General features: G+C 32.3%; 1 non-coding gene across 1 annotated transcript; it reads right to left on the bottom strand.

Annotated features, from left to right (window-relative positions):
• Positions 1-11962: 11962 nt before the first annotated feature.
• On the bottom strand, positions 11963-12069 carry LOC128039343 (small nucleolar RNA R71). Its single transcript, XR_008193846.1, has one exon. It is a non-coding gene; the product is annotated as a small nucleolar RNA R71 (small nucleolar RNA).
• Positions 12070-17434: the final 5365 nt, after the last annotated feature.

The following is a 17434-nucleotide window of genomic DNA, read 5'->3' as shown; positions in this document are numbered from 1 at the left end:
GGCACAATTTCTTAAAATTCCTAGCATTGAATATAACCCTTATTGTTTTTTTTAAATCTTCATTTCGAGAAAAACGACATGTCACATCCAATACATTAGGACACGACGTATCGAATTCCCGAGAATGAGTTTTTATTTATGTGTTAATTAAAAGCGATATTCGGTTTCTTAGATCCCGAGGAAGATTGGAATCCAGTAAGTTAGGACACAATCTTTTTGAGGATCCCAAATTCCGAGTGTCGTGTTATATATCTTGAAAAACCTTTTGAATAAAAATGCTCTCGATACGTGAATGATATTGAACATAATTTTTAATGCGTATAAAGCGCGATGGGATAACAATGTACAATGTGAAGTGATAATTCGTAAGTCGAAATATACATTAATGAACACAAATAATCAATCAATATAAATAATTGGTACAAAGCACATAAGAGCAATAATCTCACATCATATATCATGCTTACATTTAAAGGCTAATGAATTACAAATTAACACATATGAAATTGTACAAATTTTAAAATAACTTTAAGAAATATGGAAGATGGGAAAGTATAATTAATGAATTTAAAATAAATAATATATATATATATATATGAAAATTTGAAATAAATTAAAAATATGGTTAAAAATAAATACTACATAAAATAATAGTATCAAAATAAATTTTAAAGTAAATATCATATAAGAAAAAATAAATTACATAAAATAATATACATATATTAATTTAGAATAAGTAATATGTAGGAGTGAAAAACTTCATGTAAGTAATAATATATATTAATGTAAAAAAGTGAAATAAACTAAATATATGTGGATATTTGAAGGAAGTAAAGCATCTATATAGCAATAGGTATATAAAAAATATAATATATAAAGTTAAATAATATATATAAATTACGTACATACATATATGTATAATAAAACTAATTTAAAGATAATAGTGAATAATAAAGTAATATATAGGAAAATAGGAAAATAGAAATATAATCAAATATAATAATGATTACAATAGTAAATAGTATAGGTTAATTTTAAAATAAGTAATATGTAAAATTAACTTAAAATAAAATAATATATAAAGTAACTTAAAATACTTAGGCTTATGGGTTAGGTTAAAATAATAAATAAAAGGTTTAATATAATCTATAAAATAGAAAATTGGAACTAAAACAATTTGGCAATAAACAAAGTTTAAAAAAACATATACATACAATAAGTAAGAAGAAACTACAATGATACTAATAATAATAATGGTAATACCAGTAAATTAATTAATAAGCTGACCAACAAAAGGATTAAATTGAAATGAAAATAGAAATTCTGGGACAAATCTGTAGTCAAAACAGAATTAACGGGCCACAGATGTAGTTTAAAAAATACGGAGGGTCTAAACTGTAATTTGCGAATTACGAGGGGGCCAGATTGGAAATATTCCACCTCCCAAAACGCTGCTCAGCAGCACGGACTGAAATGAGACAATCATTAAAAACGCGAGGCAAAATTAAAAGGTAAAAAGGATCGATTTGAAAAGAACATGCAAAGATGCAAAGGTCGCTCGCGCAATAATCCCATTAGACCCAAAATGCGCGGATCCTTCCCTTGGGTCGGGTCACCACGCGGGTCGAGGGCTATCAGACGGTGTCGTTTCCCTTTGTTACCTAAAACAAAATTTTTTCTTAAAAAACACTTCTACTTTATTTCTTAAAAACAAACAGAAAGAAAAAAAGGGAAAAACTCTGCTAGGGTTTCTGGCCCTAGCTTTCGCGCCGCTTGGGGGCTCCGTCACTCTCACCGCGATTACACCATCAACGGTGATCGGAGCTGCACCCCTAGGGGCTTTTTAGCTCCTCCTTGCGCAGATCCGAAGGCGCTACCAGGTATGAGTTCTCACTCCCTCCTTTTCTTTTACTTGCTCTATATATATGCTTATATGTGTGTAAATAGAAAAACAGAGAAAAGAAAGAAGAGCAAACGAAAAAGAAAAAGAAAACCCAATCGACAAAGGAAAAAAGAAAACCTTCTCTTGTGTATTGATTTGGTTTTTTTTGATACCGGAAGTGTGTAAAGGTTTCTCCTCCCTTTTTACAAATTTCTGTTTGGCCTTTTATATAGCCGATTAGAAAGAAAGAAAAAGAAAAAAAATCCAAATGAAATACAATGTTTTTTTCTCTTTTCTTTGTCTCTGCTGCCTCTGTTTGTTTGCGCGCAGGTACGATCGTACAGGGGCTGACGTGGCGGCACGGAGGTGGCTGTACGGAGGCGCACGTGGCTGGGGAGAACGGCACGGTGTGGAGGGGAGCCTGCGGGCTGCGGCGCTGAGAATTCTAGAAACCCTAGGGGTTTCTGAAAATTTTCGTTTTGGGCTTCAATGTAATTGGGCCAGGGTATCGGGTTTTAGGTGGGTTAATTTGGGGCCTAGTGGATCTGTAATTAGGTATTGGACCCGAATTGCATTGGGCTTTTTAAAACGGGACATTTTAGTTTATATATATCTTTTTATATCTGGGTTTTAATATCCGTATCGGGCCGGGCAAATTTGGACCATTACATGTTTGGTATTATGAATGCCAATGTGATAGTTTATACCTAGAAATTATGAAAGAGTAAAAATTTGCAATGAAACAGATTTCAGACAGCAGTAATGACGTGACTTTGAAAAATCACCAAGGATAGTATAAAATGAATCAAAGGGCGAATGATATATAGAATTAAATCTTATTGAGTGTATTTCCATAGAAAAATAACGGTGTAGAAAAAAGAATTTTATATTTTGAGATATGTAGATTTTAATTAGATATGGTCAGAATTGTTTTTGGAGTCCCTTGTTCTGACTTTAGAAAATCATTAAAATTTTTACAGAAAGAATTAGAAGTTATAATTTATATGTTTTGATTCCTTATTGAGTCTATTTTCAGTAGAAATAAGTGGTAGCACCATATGAAGTCTATAAAATGAGATAATTAATTTTTAGTGATGAGAGGTCAGGACTGTCGAACAGTGAAATAGGGGAGACTTTAACTAATAAATTGTACTAATCGGCCAACCCAAAAATTCTGAAAATTTTATGGTAAGAAGGTATATGAGTCTAGTTTCAAGTTATATTTAATTTAGTGACTACTACGCAGGTGGACAGTTTAATTGTGAATAGTGAAATAAATTATTTTTATTTGTTTAAATAATCAGAAATTTTTTAATGTTCCCGATTGGGACCCAAACCATTTCCGTTGCATGTTTTAGGGTCTCGAGAGTTCTTTTAGGGAAATATTGATTGAATGTGAGTGAATTAATTTTAAAAGCAATTTTTTTATGCTTCGAACTAGTAAGTTAAGTCAGGTAAAGCCTCGTGCTCGACTCCGGCAACGGTCTCGGGTAAGGGGTGTTACAATTAATTCCATTGTCAATTCGTTCTTTTATAATCAATTTACAATTATAGTCTTTTAATACTCGATTCATACATTAAATCCATAAATAAATTTCAATAACTTGTATTCAATTAAAATTCAAATATTATTTTACTATTTCAAATCAATTTAATTCAATTCAATTTGCTTTTAATTTCCAATCAATATACCTTCAAATATTCACATAATTCATAATTCAATATCATTTCTTACTTCAATTCTTTTATTTTCCCCCTATTAACATGACTCGGACTTTAGCGGATACACGAATCCAACCAAACACACCAGTACGACACCCAGTGCCTCATCGGATAGTTCGAAGCAATAATTTACAACCAGTGTCTCATCGGTCAAGCTGAAGTAAGTGGTACCCAATACCACATCGTAGGGGTAAGCATTCGATCGAATCAAATCGAAAATTTTCGAGTTAATCGAGTTTTTGAATCTCATTTTATCATCCTAACTTTATTTGAAATTTTATCGAATTGAATCGAGTAAGATAGAAATCGAATCGAATCGAATTATTTATTCGAGTTAAGTTTAAAAATAAAATAAAATTATTGTTGTTTATTTTATGTAATTTTTCAAAAAGTAATTTTCTTTAAAGTTTTTAAACATAATCATACAACAAAAAATTGAAGTAAATAAGTGAATAAATAAAAGTAACACAACATCAACCCAAATAAACAACATGATTCCAAATAAATAACAAAAATAATACAAAAGATTATAATAAAAACATAAGTAAAAGTCCAAGTAAATAGCATGAGTGAAATAAACAACATTATAATAAAAAACAAAACATAAGCATCAAGCTTACTTGTCTTCAATAATCAATTGTTTGAAATTTACTAAAAGTCATCTAAAGCGCCATTTCATACTTCACAGTTTTATTGAACATATAAACCAACCAAAACTTGGGGTTCATATCACCGCAATCAACTTTCTTTGTAATTGTAATCAACCTCAGTATTTATAGTATTTTTGTGTGTGTATATTCAAGTGAATTGGATGAGTAAAGAGAGCGAAATATGGTATACAAATGCCCAAACATCAAAAGAACAATGAGATTAATGAAAAATTGTCTATAGTCACAATCATCAAATGCAAGTTCAACAAATAGTTCCATCCTAAACATAAGTAAAATCCTAATCTCGAAATCGATGCTTCGAACCTAGTTCACAAGTCGGAAGAACACAGATCCATAAAGTTAGACCACAAATACAATTTTGAAAGTTCATGCTACAATATGTAGGACAACTAAGGATTATTAGATCTTGTTAAGTTGACCGGTTGAACTATATTGTGAGAAAAATAAGGAATAGGGATTTAAGTGTAACATTTTATCCTTTCAAGTATGTTAGGAAGCCAATCGACTTGAATCATAGAAAAATATGGCTCTTTCACATTCCATATACCTAGCCTCCCTTTACAAGATCTGAATCCAAAACCTCCAAGTTGAAGTCCCAAGTTCTAAAAATTATAGTGCTCCTTTATTTACTTGAAATAAGGTTCACCTACATGTTGGAGACACAAGGTGAGGGTGTTTTTAGCTTTGAATCTTGTACCTTTCATCCTGTTATTTCCACCTAATTTCATCTTTCTAAGTTTGTTGAATCCTTTATGAAACATATCAACAGCATGCATGCTAAGGTTACATTAAAGGTAGCTATTTTATGAATTAGGAAGTTACAATTAATATGCTTCTTCCATTAGGATTTAAATACCGGTGGGAGTGTAATAGTATTGAAATTAAAACAGTTAAACATTCCATCAAGAAATTCAACGTTAAACAGTTACAACTAATATGTAAGCCTTTTACAAGAGTAATTAGCTAAAGGCAAATCGATATCTTGCATCACAAAAAAAGAACACAATACAATTATGAAGACCAAAAAGTAGCAAAAGAGAAAAGGAATAAATCAAATTTGGATACAATTAAACAAATATGCAAGGACAGACAGCGAGACACATAAACAACTTGTACAAGTGAAGGCTTATATCGCAGACTTGGTTTGGGAAAGGCATGCCCGTTAAACGCAGGAGATGTCGAACTAGTATATCGAAAATCATCATCTTCTTTTAACCATTCAACATATGCAAAAGAATGTTTTGAGGGCCCACTATACTGCAAAATGAAGGGGCAGAAGAAATTATTAGTGGCAAAACATGAACTACTCCTCCAAGGAATCGATAGGCATTATGCACTCGCAAACCAAGCTATGCAACTTTCTAGCACCGCCATCAATATCAATCATTTACTTGCATTCAAGAAATACTCGCCTTGTTTTTCCAAACAACATACGACTTGAGTACTTTAAAAGGAAAGGAGGAACGGAAGGGAAAGAAGAGAACAAAAAGACCAAACTATACTATCTTCTACAATTAATCAATATCTTTGGAAGGAACTAAGCACCAAGAGAGTCTTGAATGAAGATAGGAAAAATATGTCGTACATACATGGAAAAGCATATGAGAACTATATGCATTTTCAATTACTAAATTTTCTGTAGTTTAAATTTGAAAATAACTGTACAAGGTCAAAAATGAAGCGAGCACTAGCATTTGCAACCTAATATTTCATTTTCGTTAGCAAAAAAAAGGGATAAAAAACACCCTTTTGTTTAGTCGAGCATGAAAAATCAAATGAGTAGAAAAACAATGTCGATTCATCACCAAATTATGGAGTGGTAGAATATGACAGTAATGACAATTCTCAAATCGCCTTGAATAATGGAATGTAACTATTTGTTCAATTATTAATTAATAAAAAATGCAAGGGGCGACTGACAAAGTACCTGTCCGTTAATCCCTTGTTCGGTTATATAGATTCGGCCATGTATGTCCAAACCCTAAAAATAAAATTGAAAAAATAAATAAATGAAACGCCTGGTAGAGCAGAAGAAAGGAGTTTGGTTATCGACGATTTGAGTTTGGATTTGGTCCTCAAAGCTTGGATTTGAGTTTGGTTTATGTACCGAAAACTATATCTGAGTTTCTGAAAGAAGTTTCGAAAATTACGGATTATCTTCAAAGATTGGAAGATGAGATGAAGAAAATTGATGGATCAATGTAAGGAGGAAGAACTACAGTATAAAGAAATACAGTGTAAGGAAAGGAATAAAAGTTAACATACCTTTGAAATTCAAAGGTAGAAGACGTAGAATGGTAGAAGCACTGCTCTAACCTCTGATTCTGGAATTGGGTGGAGCCGCGTGGAGGACCGAAGGTGGATCGGTGGAGGTGGATTGGGAAAAAAAGGGAAGAGGAAGAGGGCACGGGCTGCTTAGGGATTTTAGAAGTGACTTTTGTTTTAAATGCAGTGTATTTTAAAAATAAAAAATATATTTTAAAATTAAAGAAATATGGTTTATGTTCGAATTATTCGAATTCAAAAATTCAACTCGACTCAAACTCGAAATTCGAAAAAAAATCGAATTGATTCGATTAACTTGATTAACTCGATTTGTTTAACTCGAAATTTGAATTTTTTTCGATTTTTTCGAATCGAATCGAGTTTTGCTCACCCCTACCTCATCGAATCTATCTGAAGTATCAGCATGACACCCAGTGTCGCATCGACTCAAGGTCGAAGTATCCCTGAACACTTCCAATCCTATGGCATGCCAACTATATCCGACTCAGGCCAGCTAGTTAATAAGGTATTCAAATCATTTTTCTATTTCAAATTCACTTTCTATTCAATCACAATTCAGTTCAAATTCACTTTCCACTTTCTAATCAATACACAATTCAATACCAATACATATTTCAGATATTCACATATAATCATACTTCGATTCAATTCAAACCACTTTTCAATCAATATACAATTGACATATTCACACATAATCATAATTTAATTCACTTTTATTCAATTCATACTTTTAATTCATTTTCTGATCAAATTCAAATCACTAATTATTTTTCAATCAATACACATTTCAAATACTTACATATTTTCTTCATTCAATTCAATTTGATTCAATTCAAATCATTTTTAATTTCCAATTTGTTCTCATTCAACTTCAATAGCCATAAACATTTTTGAATCAATTTCATTCAAATCAATATTATCATTTCAATTGCTTACCTAATTTTACTTACCATGCATTTTAATTAAAATATAACAATTAATAATAAATAGATTTGAATTATGGTAATACAAACCGTGATTCTCGTGTCTACTCCTCGTCCATTTTTTCTTTTCCTTTCTTCGTGGATGCCTCAGGTGCGATATTAGCTACGAAAAATTAGGATAATTTAAATTAATCATTAATACAATATTAATTTATGTCTAATATTTAAATTTTCCTATTCAATTTCTATTCAATTTCTCTTGTAAATTCAATTTGGTCCTAATTAAATTCACTTACTTTCCTATCTTAATTCATGCTTTATTTCTACTCAAATTTCAACCAAACTTAGACATAACTATCTAAATTTCATCATAAATACCTAATTTTGAAATTCTTGAAATTTAGTCCCTACTATGCAAAAATTATAGCTTACTTTACAATTTAATCCTTTAATCAATTCTAGCTAAAATTTCTATTAATTAAACCCTAATTCATCAATTTGTTCAACATGAACTATATTCAAAAACCTAAAAGTTTCCAAAACTTTAACTTGATTTCAACAAAACTTTGTTCCAAAGCTTCTAAAACATTAAAATTAAGTAAAAAGGATTTAATTGGCTTACCAATTAAAGCTTTTAAGCTTCAAAACCTTATTTCCGCTTCTTTTTTCTTTTCTTCTTTCCTTTCCGCTGTTTCGAATTGCTCTCTTTTTCTTTTCTTCTTTGTTTTGTTTATTTCTTTTTTTATTTTACTTTATCATATATATATATATATATATATATATATATTAGTTAACAACAACAACAACAACAACAACAACAACAACAACAACAATAATAATAATAATAATAATAATAATAATAATAATAAAATAAAATATAATAAATATCTATTTACTTAAAAGTAATTAAATAAATATATTACAAATGTACAAATACTATTATTACATTTGTATATTTTATCACCATACACTTGGTTTTAATTTAATCCAATTCGATATTTATAATAAATTAATTTAATAATAAATATCTTTAGTTTAAAATATAAGTAAATAAATAATTATACTACAAATGTTGACATATATTTATTACACATGTGTTTTATCATCACCATACACTTGTCCTTATTTTATTAATTATAATACAATTATTATAATTTAACATAATTAAATTTATAACTAATTTATTTATTTATATTAATTAAACAAACAAAAATTTTAGATTTTTGTTTTGTTTGCCGCCTCAACTTATGCTAAATGGCTTATTTTCCATTTTGGTCCTTTTATTTTCTTTTAATCTACAATTCAACTTTTACCCTTTATTCACTTTAGTCCTTTTTCCTAATTGTTCTTAATTAAGCTAATTTCACCTTATTAGAACCTACTTAGGCACACCACTAGTCTCATAAATATTTCTAATAATTATTTACGAACCCATTTCACTAAGACGGAGGCTCGATATTCAACTTTTCCGATACCCGTGAATTTTGGGTCATTACACGTTTGCTATAAAAATAAATACCGAAATGGATTCGTTGCTTCAAATATTTACGGTTATCCATTTTGGTATTTAATTTTTTTGGATTATTGTGGTAAAAGAACTACATTTTACATATGTTGAATATCTCTTACGTAATAAAAATTTTGTTTTTGGGATAAAAAATGGAAAAAATAAATAAATGAGATGGTTTTGAAATAATAAACGATCGACTTACATTAGTGTATCCCAAATTATGTTGTTATATATTTGTTCATATGTGTAAAAATATAAGTAATTATTAAAAAAATAACAAAATGGTACAAAATTCATTTTCGTTAATTGTTAAGGCGATGATTGAATTTTTTGTGAGAAACTGCAGATATCGAAATGGCTTCTTTGATCACAGAAACGGATCACATATCAAATACGATTGATGTATCGGTAATAAAATTGTTATTTGTTATTCAGGGATCACCTTATAAGCTTGCACGTAATTGTAAACTAAAAAATATATAGGATTTTTCCTATATAATTCATCACCTTTTTACTTAAATTTATTGTTAAAACTAAGTAATTGTTTAATAAATTAATGAAATATGTGAAAATATGAAATTAGGGCATAGAAATTATTAAAATATGATTTTATACTTTATTATATAGTTTTCATGCATTAAATGACTTATTTTATGTTAATTTGAGCATATCATATTTTTAAGCTATAAAGTAGGCCATGCATGATTAAATTAAATAATAAAATTTAAAGTTATATTTAATATTTCATTTTTAATATTTCATTAATAAATTGAGTTTTAATTAATTAAGTAAATTGATTAATTAAAGTGGTTAAATTATATTATTTGGTCCTCTAAACTATCTACTATTTTTGGACAGGTCCGAGAATTTTCTTCTAATTGCAAAACTGTCCAAATTGGGAACCAAGTCAACCCAATTTTCGACTGCACAAGGATGTCACAAATCATTTTTTTGGTTTAATTACACAAAGTCCTTGAAGAGTTAAAGAAATCGGAGATTTTCCCGAAGATTTGCTGATGACCGAGTCTTAGTCATGAGTTGTTGTGGCACTCAAATTGACCAAAAATCAAGGAAAAATCAGCCACATTTCCTCAATTCATGGCCGGCCACTCTTGGAGGAAGTTTCAAAGGATGAACACTCCTATTTTTAGCAAACTAGCTCCCTTGCCTCACCTATAAATAAGAGCTCATTTCTCACTTTTTCAATCATCCTTCATCCCATCATCTCTCACTCATTCATCATTCTCTCAAATTTTTTAGCTATATTTCCCCTTCATTATCATTGTATAAGGATTTTAGCAATTAAGCCTCTTAAAGAACCATTGGTTGGCCACCTTAGAGAGCTATCAGCAAAGGAGCAACGCAAAGAAGCGAAAAAGCCTCGTCAGTCAAAGTCTTGGGTGACAGCTACTCTAAATTGGGTTTAATATTTCTTTCTTTAAATTTAATTTGAAGATGTTTGCTATGTGTTCTTTGTTCTTGTTTACAACAATGATAGCTTAATTTTATTTAAGCTAGGATGATTATTTTGATTAAATAGCATTTATTTGATTCATGCTTATAATGTTAATTTGTGCCTCAATCGATCATGTTTTCAATTAAAATCAAGTCTGTATTTCGTTCATACGTGATTGAAATGCACCTGAATTAGCTGAGCGATCCTAACCAGACGACGGCTAATGGACGCATAATTGAAATGTGCATGCTCAATTTAGATCCTAACCCGATTGAATTGTAGGTTGCATAACAACTCTAAGCAAGCTCTATTATCTGTATAGTTTTTAGATTTGTGTGATTAAATTGTTTCAAACCTAACACGTCCCTGATACCTCACACGAATGCTAAGAAACCCTTAGTAAATAAGGATCAGTAAAATGTGTGTAAAGGGTTCCGAAAAGACCTAATGTGGTTTCCAAACTCATGAAAGATCGAGTTGCCATGGAATGTTTTTTCGAATGTTATTAAGCATGTTGATAATAAATTGAGTTTAATTAAAGTAATTATCCTAGTTTATTTATGTTATAATTGTTGCAAATTGTGTTTAATTTTACTAAAATCTATTTCATTCATATAGTTTGCATACTTAGGATAATTTTCATTAGGGATCATTGCATTTAGTTTAATACATTTTAATCACCACTTCTCAACTATATTGTATTTTATTTATAATTTTACAAATTAAGTGACTTAGCACAAATACAATTCCTATGGAGACAATAACTCGATACTTACTTATTACTTGATAACGACTGTGTACACTTGCAGAAACCCGAGCGTTACAAGTTTTTGGCGCCGTTGCCGGGGATTGTCAATTGTTGCCATAGTCATTTTTTTCGTGAAATTATTTATTTTCAATTTGATTTTTTTAACATTGTTAACTTATTCTTTTTAATTTTTTTGATTTTCTCAGGTGTTTATGAGTATAGATCGAATTATCGATTTACTCCCTCTAGACCCTGAAATTGAACGAACTTTCAGACAAAGAAGACGTGAACGAATAGCTCAAAGACAAGTCGAGATGGACCTTGGAAATCAAAATCAAGACCAAGGTAATGAAGCCGATCATGTACGAAATCCTATCCTCATTAACGATGATAGGGATCGATGCATATGGCAATATGTTGTGCCACTTTTCAGTGAGTTAAACCCAGGAATTAGAAGGCCAGATATTGAGGCAACCCAGTTTGAATTGAAACCAGTGATGTTTCAAATGTTACAAATGGTGGGCAAATTTAGTGGTATGCCCACGGAAGATCCACATCTCCACATTCGATTTTTTATGGAGGTGAGTGATTCATTCAAGATAGTCAGTGTGACTAAATACGCACTGAGGTTGAAGTTGTTTCTGTACTCGTTGCGAGATCGAGCACGAGCATGGCTCAATTCATTGCCCCCAAGTTCCATATCTACATGGTAAGAATTAGCAGAGAAATTTTTGGTTAAGAATTTCCCACCTAGCAAAAATGCTAAGTTAAGGAACGAGATCACAACTTTCCAACAATTGAATGACGAGTCTTTGTATAAGGCTTGGGAGCAATTCAAGGAGTTACATCGTAAGTGTCCTCATCATGGGATTCCTCATTGTATCCAATTGGAGACATTCTATAATGGTCTCAATGCACATACAAGATTGATGGTAGATGCTTTCGCGAATGGTGTAATTTTGTCTAAGTCTTATAATGAGGCTTATGAGATCATCGAGAGGATTGCGAGTAATAACTATCAATGGCCAACAAATCGAACAGCTTCAGGAAGACGTGTAGTCAGAGTTCATGAAGTTGACTCTCACTTCGTTATCAGCTCTGGTATCATCTATTTTCTCTATGTTAAAACAGCTAACCGCTAATAGTACTAATAATTTTGTAGCCTAGCTACCAAGTCCATTTGAAGTAGTTTCCTATGTGTACTATGGGGAAGGTCATTCTTTTGAGAATTGTCCATCAAATCCCGAGTTAGTGTACTATGTGGGGAACCAATATAAAAATAGGAGTGGACAAGGACCCCAGTCCAACTTTTACAATCCTTCATGTCGTAATCATCCTAACTTTTCTTAGAGCAACCAAGGAAATGGACCAAACAACAACTTATTGCAGCAAAGACCCAACCAATCTCAAGGGTTTAATCAGTAAGCTCCAAAACCACCTCAAGCTGAGGCATCAAATAGTTTGGAGAACTTGTTGAAAGCGTACATGGCAAATAATGATGCTTTGATCCAAAGCTAAGTAGCAACACTGAAAAATTTGGAAAGCCAAATGGGTTAGTTGGCTACGGTGCTTTGTAATAAACCACAAGGAACCTTGCCGAACAATACTGAGAATCCAAGTAATTTGGGTAAAGAACATATCAAGGTAGTGGCATTGCGAAGTGGTAAGACTCTGGAACCCCGATTGATTGATGTCGAAGATGAGCATATTGAAAAGGAGGGAAGTCAACTAGATGTTGAAGTTCCTACACCAAAAGAATCAGAATCTGCAAAGTCTGACAAGGTAAACCCTGACTTAGTGAATTTAAATATTTTAACATCTTCTTTGGATGCAGATTTACCTACTCAGAAAATTTGTCTAGTTCAACCGAAAGTTCCATCACCTCCATATGCGCAAAGATTGCAGGTACACAAGTAGAAACATGAGGTGCAATTCAAGAAGTTTTTGGATGTTCTGAAGCAGTTACACATCAATATTCTGTTAGTGGAGGCTTTAGAACAAATGTTGAATTATGTGAAGTTTATGAAGGATATACTATCCAAGAAGAAACGACTGAGTGAGTATGAGATTGTTGACTTGACAAAGGAGTGCAGTGCGTTCCTGTAGAACAATCTGTCACTGAAATTGAAAGACCCAGAAAACTTTACTATACCCTGTAACATTGGTGAATCTTACTGTGGTAAAGCTTTGTGTGACTTAGGAGCGAGTATCAACTTGATGCCTAAGTCTATTTTCAAGATGTTAGGGATAGGTGAAGTAAGACCTATAATTGTGACGCTTCAGCTAGCAGATTAATCGTTAGCATATCCTGAAGGAAAGATCGATGATGTTTTGGTAAGAGTCGATAAATTTATTTTTCCTACTGATTTCAGTAATTTAGATTTTGAAGCAGATAAGGAAGTGCCAATTATCCTTGGGAGACCTTTTCTAGCCATGGGGAGAACGTTAATTGATGTGCAGAAAGGTGAACTCACCATGCGAGTTCAAGACGACCATGTAACTTTTAACATTCTTAAAGAGATGAAATTTCCCGATCTGACAGAGGAGTGTTCAGTTATGGAAGAGATAGAAACCTTGATTTCTATGGGAAGCAATTTTGAAGAAGATCCATTGGAGAAAGCCTTAGATCTTAACCCTTTAGAGGATGAAGAAAGTGAAGAAAACATGGCTTTGATGGAAGCCAATCCGAGAAATTTTATTCAATCCACACGGTTTGAACCATTGGAGTTGAAAGTTAGAGAATTTGTGTAACCCAATTTGTCAATCGAAGAACCACCTACACTCGAACTAAAGGTACTTCCTTCCCATTTGAAATATGTTTATTTATGTGATTGTTCTACTTTGCATGTGATTATTTCAGCAGAACTAACAAAATATCAAGAGGAACAACTGATTGTTGTTTTAAAAAAATTTAAGAAAGCAATTGGTTGGACCATAGTTGATATTCGAGGTATAAGCCCTTCATTTTGCATACACAAAATTATTTTAGAAGAAGGTGAAAGAGCTTGAATTGATGGGCAAAGGAGGCTCAATCCTATTATGAAAGAAGTTGTGAGGAAGGAAGTGATCAAATGGCTAGATGCGGGGATCATCTATCCTATTTCAGATAGTTTGTGAGTAAGTCCGGTGCAGTGTGTGTCGAAGAAATGTGGAATCACAATTGTTGAAAATGAGCGTAACGAGTGAATTCCAACGAGAACTATTACCGGTTGGAGAATCTGTATTGATTACAGAAAGTTGAACAAAGCCACTTGGAAGGACCATTTTCTGGATCAGATGTTAGATCCTAAGGTAGTCATACGATTCCTACATAAGCATGTGTTTACACGATTTAGGACACCAAGAGCTATTATTAGTGGTGAAGGTTCTCACTTTGGAAACAAATGGCGTAAGTGGTTGCTTGATAAATATGATGTGAAGCACAAGATTGCTACTGCCTATCACCCTCAGTCTAATGGGCAAGTTGAAAGAGTGAATCGCGAAATCAAAGGTATCCTTGAAAAGGTAGTTCACCCAAGCAGAAAAGATTGGTCTCGAAGGCTCGATAATGCATTATGGGCCTATCGAACAACATTTAAGACTCCATTAGGAATGACTCATTATCGATTAGTCTTTGGAAAGGCATGCCATTTACCATTAGAGTTGGAGAATAAAGCTCATTGGGCTTTGAAGTAGTTGAACTTTGATCTTGAGCAAGCCGGCGAGAGAAGGATGTTACAATTGGATGAGTTGGAAGAGCTGAGGCTGTTTTCCTATGAGAATGCCAAAATGTGCAAAGAAAGATCAAAGAGATGGCATTATACTCATATACAACCTCTCGAGTTTAAAGAAGGCCAAAAGGTGTTGTTGTTTAATTCAAGGCTGAAGTTATTTCCTAGGAAACTGAAATCCCGATGGAAAGGACCTTATACCATCTACCGAGTTTATCCGTATAAGGCTATTGAATTATACGACAATTACAGAGGTACATTTAAACTTAATGATCAACGTCTCAAACACTACTGGGATGGTGAAGTTGAGCAAATTGAATCCTCGCTCAAATTAGCAAACCCTTAATTTTTCATGAACTCATTGTATAAATAAATAAGTAATTAGAACTTATTTTCTTAATTTATTACATTTAAGTAATTCTTTCTAAGGAGATTGGAACTTAAGCGGGACCGCTGTGACCCCTCCAACCTTTCCTGGAAATTAATTTAATGTAATTTGTTAAGAAGAAATTTTCTAATTAAAATTTTTAAGTTTCATTTTGTTTAGTTTATATTTTAAATTTTTATGTTAATATAGGGGGTCAAATTTGGCGCAAGTACTAATCAGTTTTTTTTTAAGATACAGTCTGAGTTTGAGGCCCAAGATAGCAAAAAGGAGGAAAAAAATAGGCTACACCCTAAAAATCCCTAAATCTTTTCTTTGTGCCGTCAACTTCAAATCCCAAAAGAAACCATAGTCATTTTCTTTTTTTTTTGCCGAAATACACGTTTGCTGCCGCAAAGAGATCGCTGTCGTACTATCCTTGCTATCGCAAGATTTTTTCCATAGCAAGTTATACCAACTTTGCCGATTTCTCTTTTCTCTCTTGTGCAGAAACTCTGCTGAATTTTCGGGAAAATACCATGTCTCACAAAAGAACTAAATCATTAAAGACTACTCCTGAAAACCAGATTGTGGTTGATGAAGAAGTGAAAGAGTGATTTGATTCAATTTTCAAGCATCAACCTATGATGCCAGAAAAAGGTTTTAGCCTGAAGAGTAATAATGTGATGGTTGTTCCTGTACCAATTAGAAAGATAACCAATGCTCTCAAATGGGAATGATTCTCGTTCACTTCCCGATGATGAACGAGTTCAAGAATTCTATGCTAGTTTGATTACGCAAGATGCTACTGAAGTCATTGTTCGAAAGAAAAAGGTACCTCTTACTTCTAAGTCCATCAATGATTTGTTAATTTACCTGATGTTGAAGAAGATAAGTACTACCCTATGATGAGCAAAATCAATTGGGATTTTCTTCAACAAGTACTTGATGTTGTGACAAATTCGGGATCCAATGGATTATAAGAAAGTATGAGAGCCATTCTTGTTGAAGAGAATACTTGAAACCAGTAGCAAATGTATGGTTTTATTTTGTTTGCTACAGTTTTATGCCTATCTCACATAGTTTCACCATCTCGATGGAACGGATGCTCTTGTTCATGATTGTGCTAAAAAGAATAAAGGAAGTGTTTATTTCCCATCATTAATCATTTCACTTTGCTTAAGGGCTCGTGTTAGAACACAAGCAAATCTGAAGGGGCAGTATGTTCAAGGATGCATTACAAATATGATCTTGAAAGATTAGTAGAGAGGGTGCATGAATTGAATCAATGCGAGCAAGAAGAGCCAACTGAGTCGGATACAGAGGAGTCAACAGATGGAATCAAATCGAAGCTAATTGATCCACAGAATCAAGAGGAAGAATCTGATAAGGAACTGAACATTCCTGAACCAAGGGTTGTGCCAGAAGAAGAACCGGTCAAGCTAAGTGTTGAACCTGAATATACAACTGTCATGCCGAATTCTGCAAGTACTTCAAGGAAATCGGAGTTGTCAATTTTGATGGATATGTGCAAGTTCATGCACAATCAACAACAAACATACTGGAAATATGCAAAAATTAGAGATGACTCAATTCAAAATGCTTTTAAGAATATCCCTAATACTTTTGTTCCTGAGTTCCCAAATGTTGTCTTTGAGACATGGACGGAAGATACTGACGATGCAAGTGAAGATGGAGCTAAAGAAGACAAGGGGAATAAGCAGAAAAATAAAAGGAGGGATTCCTGTCCTGTTATTTTTTTAATTATTTTTAGGTCTTTAGGAATTTATTTCTTTCGTAATTAGGATTTAATTTTTGCAAAATAAAACATAACAAGCATGAATAAATACTTCTTTAGAAAGAAAAATATTAAGTGATGGCAATGAGAATGAACATGTTTAGGATTGGGTTATTAGGAAAGACTTAGTATTTAAGAAGTCTTAATGACTCATCTCTCTTTCTTTACAACCCTACCTGGTGTTCAGTTTTCATTCATTACTTTATTCTCGCAATGAAGACATTGCTTCTTTTTAAAGGGGGTAAAGCAAATTGCTCAAATTTTTAAAATTTTCAAGTATGTTTCAAATCATTCTTTCATAAGTATGTCTTAATAAATGAATGTTTAGAGAAATTCTTTTTAATAAGATAGCTTGTATGCAAGC

The sequence above is a fragment of the Gossypium raimondii genome, chromosome 2 (assembly GCF_025698545.1).
Source record: "Gossypium raimondii isolate GPD5lz chromosome 2, ASM2569854v1, whole genome shotgun sequence".
In the NCBI taxonomy this organism is placed as follows: Eukaryota; Viridiplantae; Streptophyta; class Magnoliopsida; order Malvales; family Malvaceae; genus Gossypium; species Gossypium raimondii.
The sequence above is the reverse complement of the archived record's forward strand: the minus strand, read 5'-3'. Positions and strand labels throughout refer to the sequence as shown.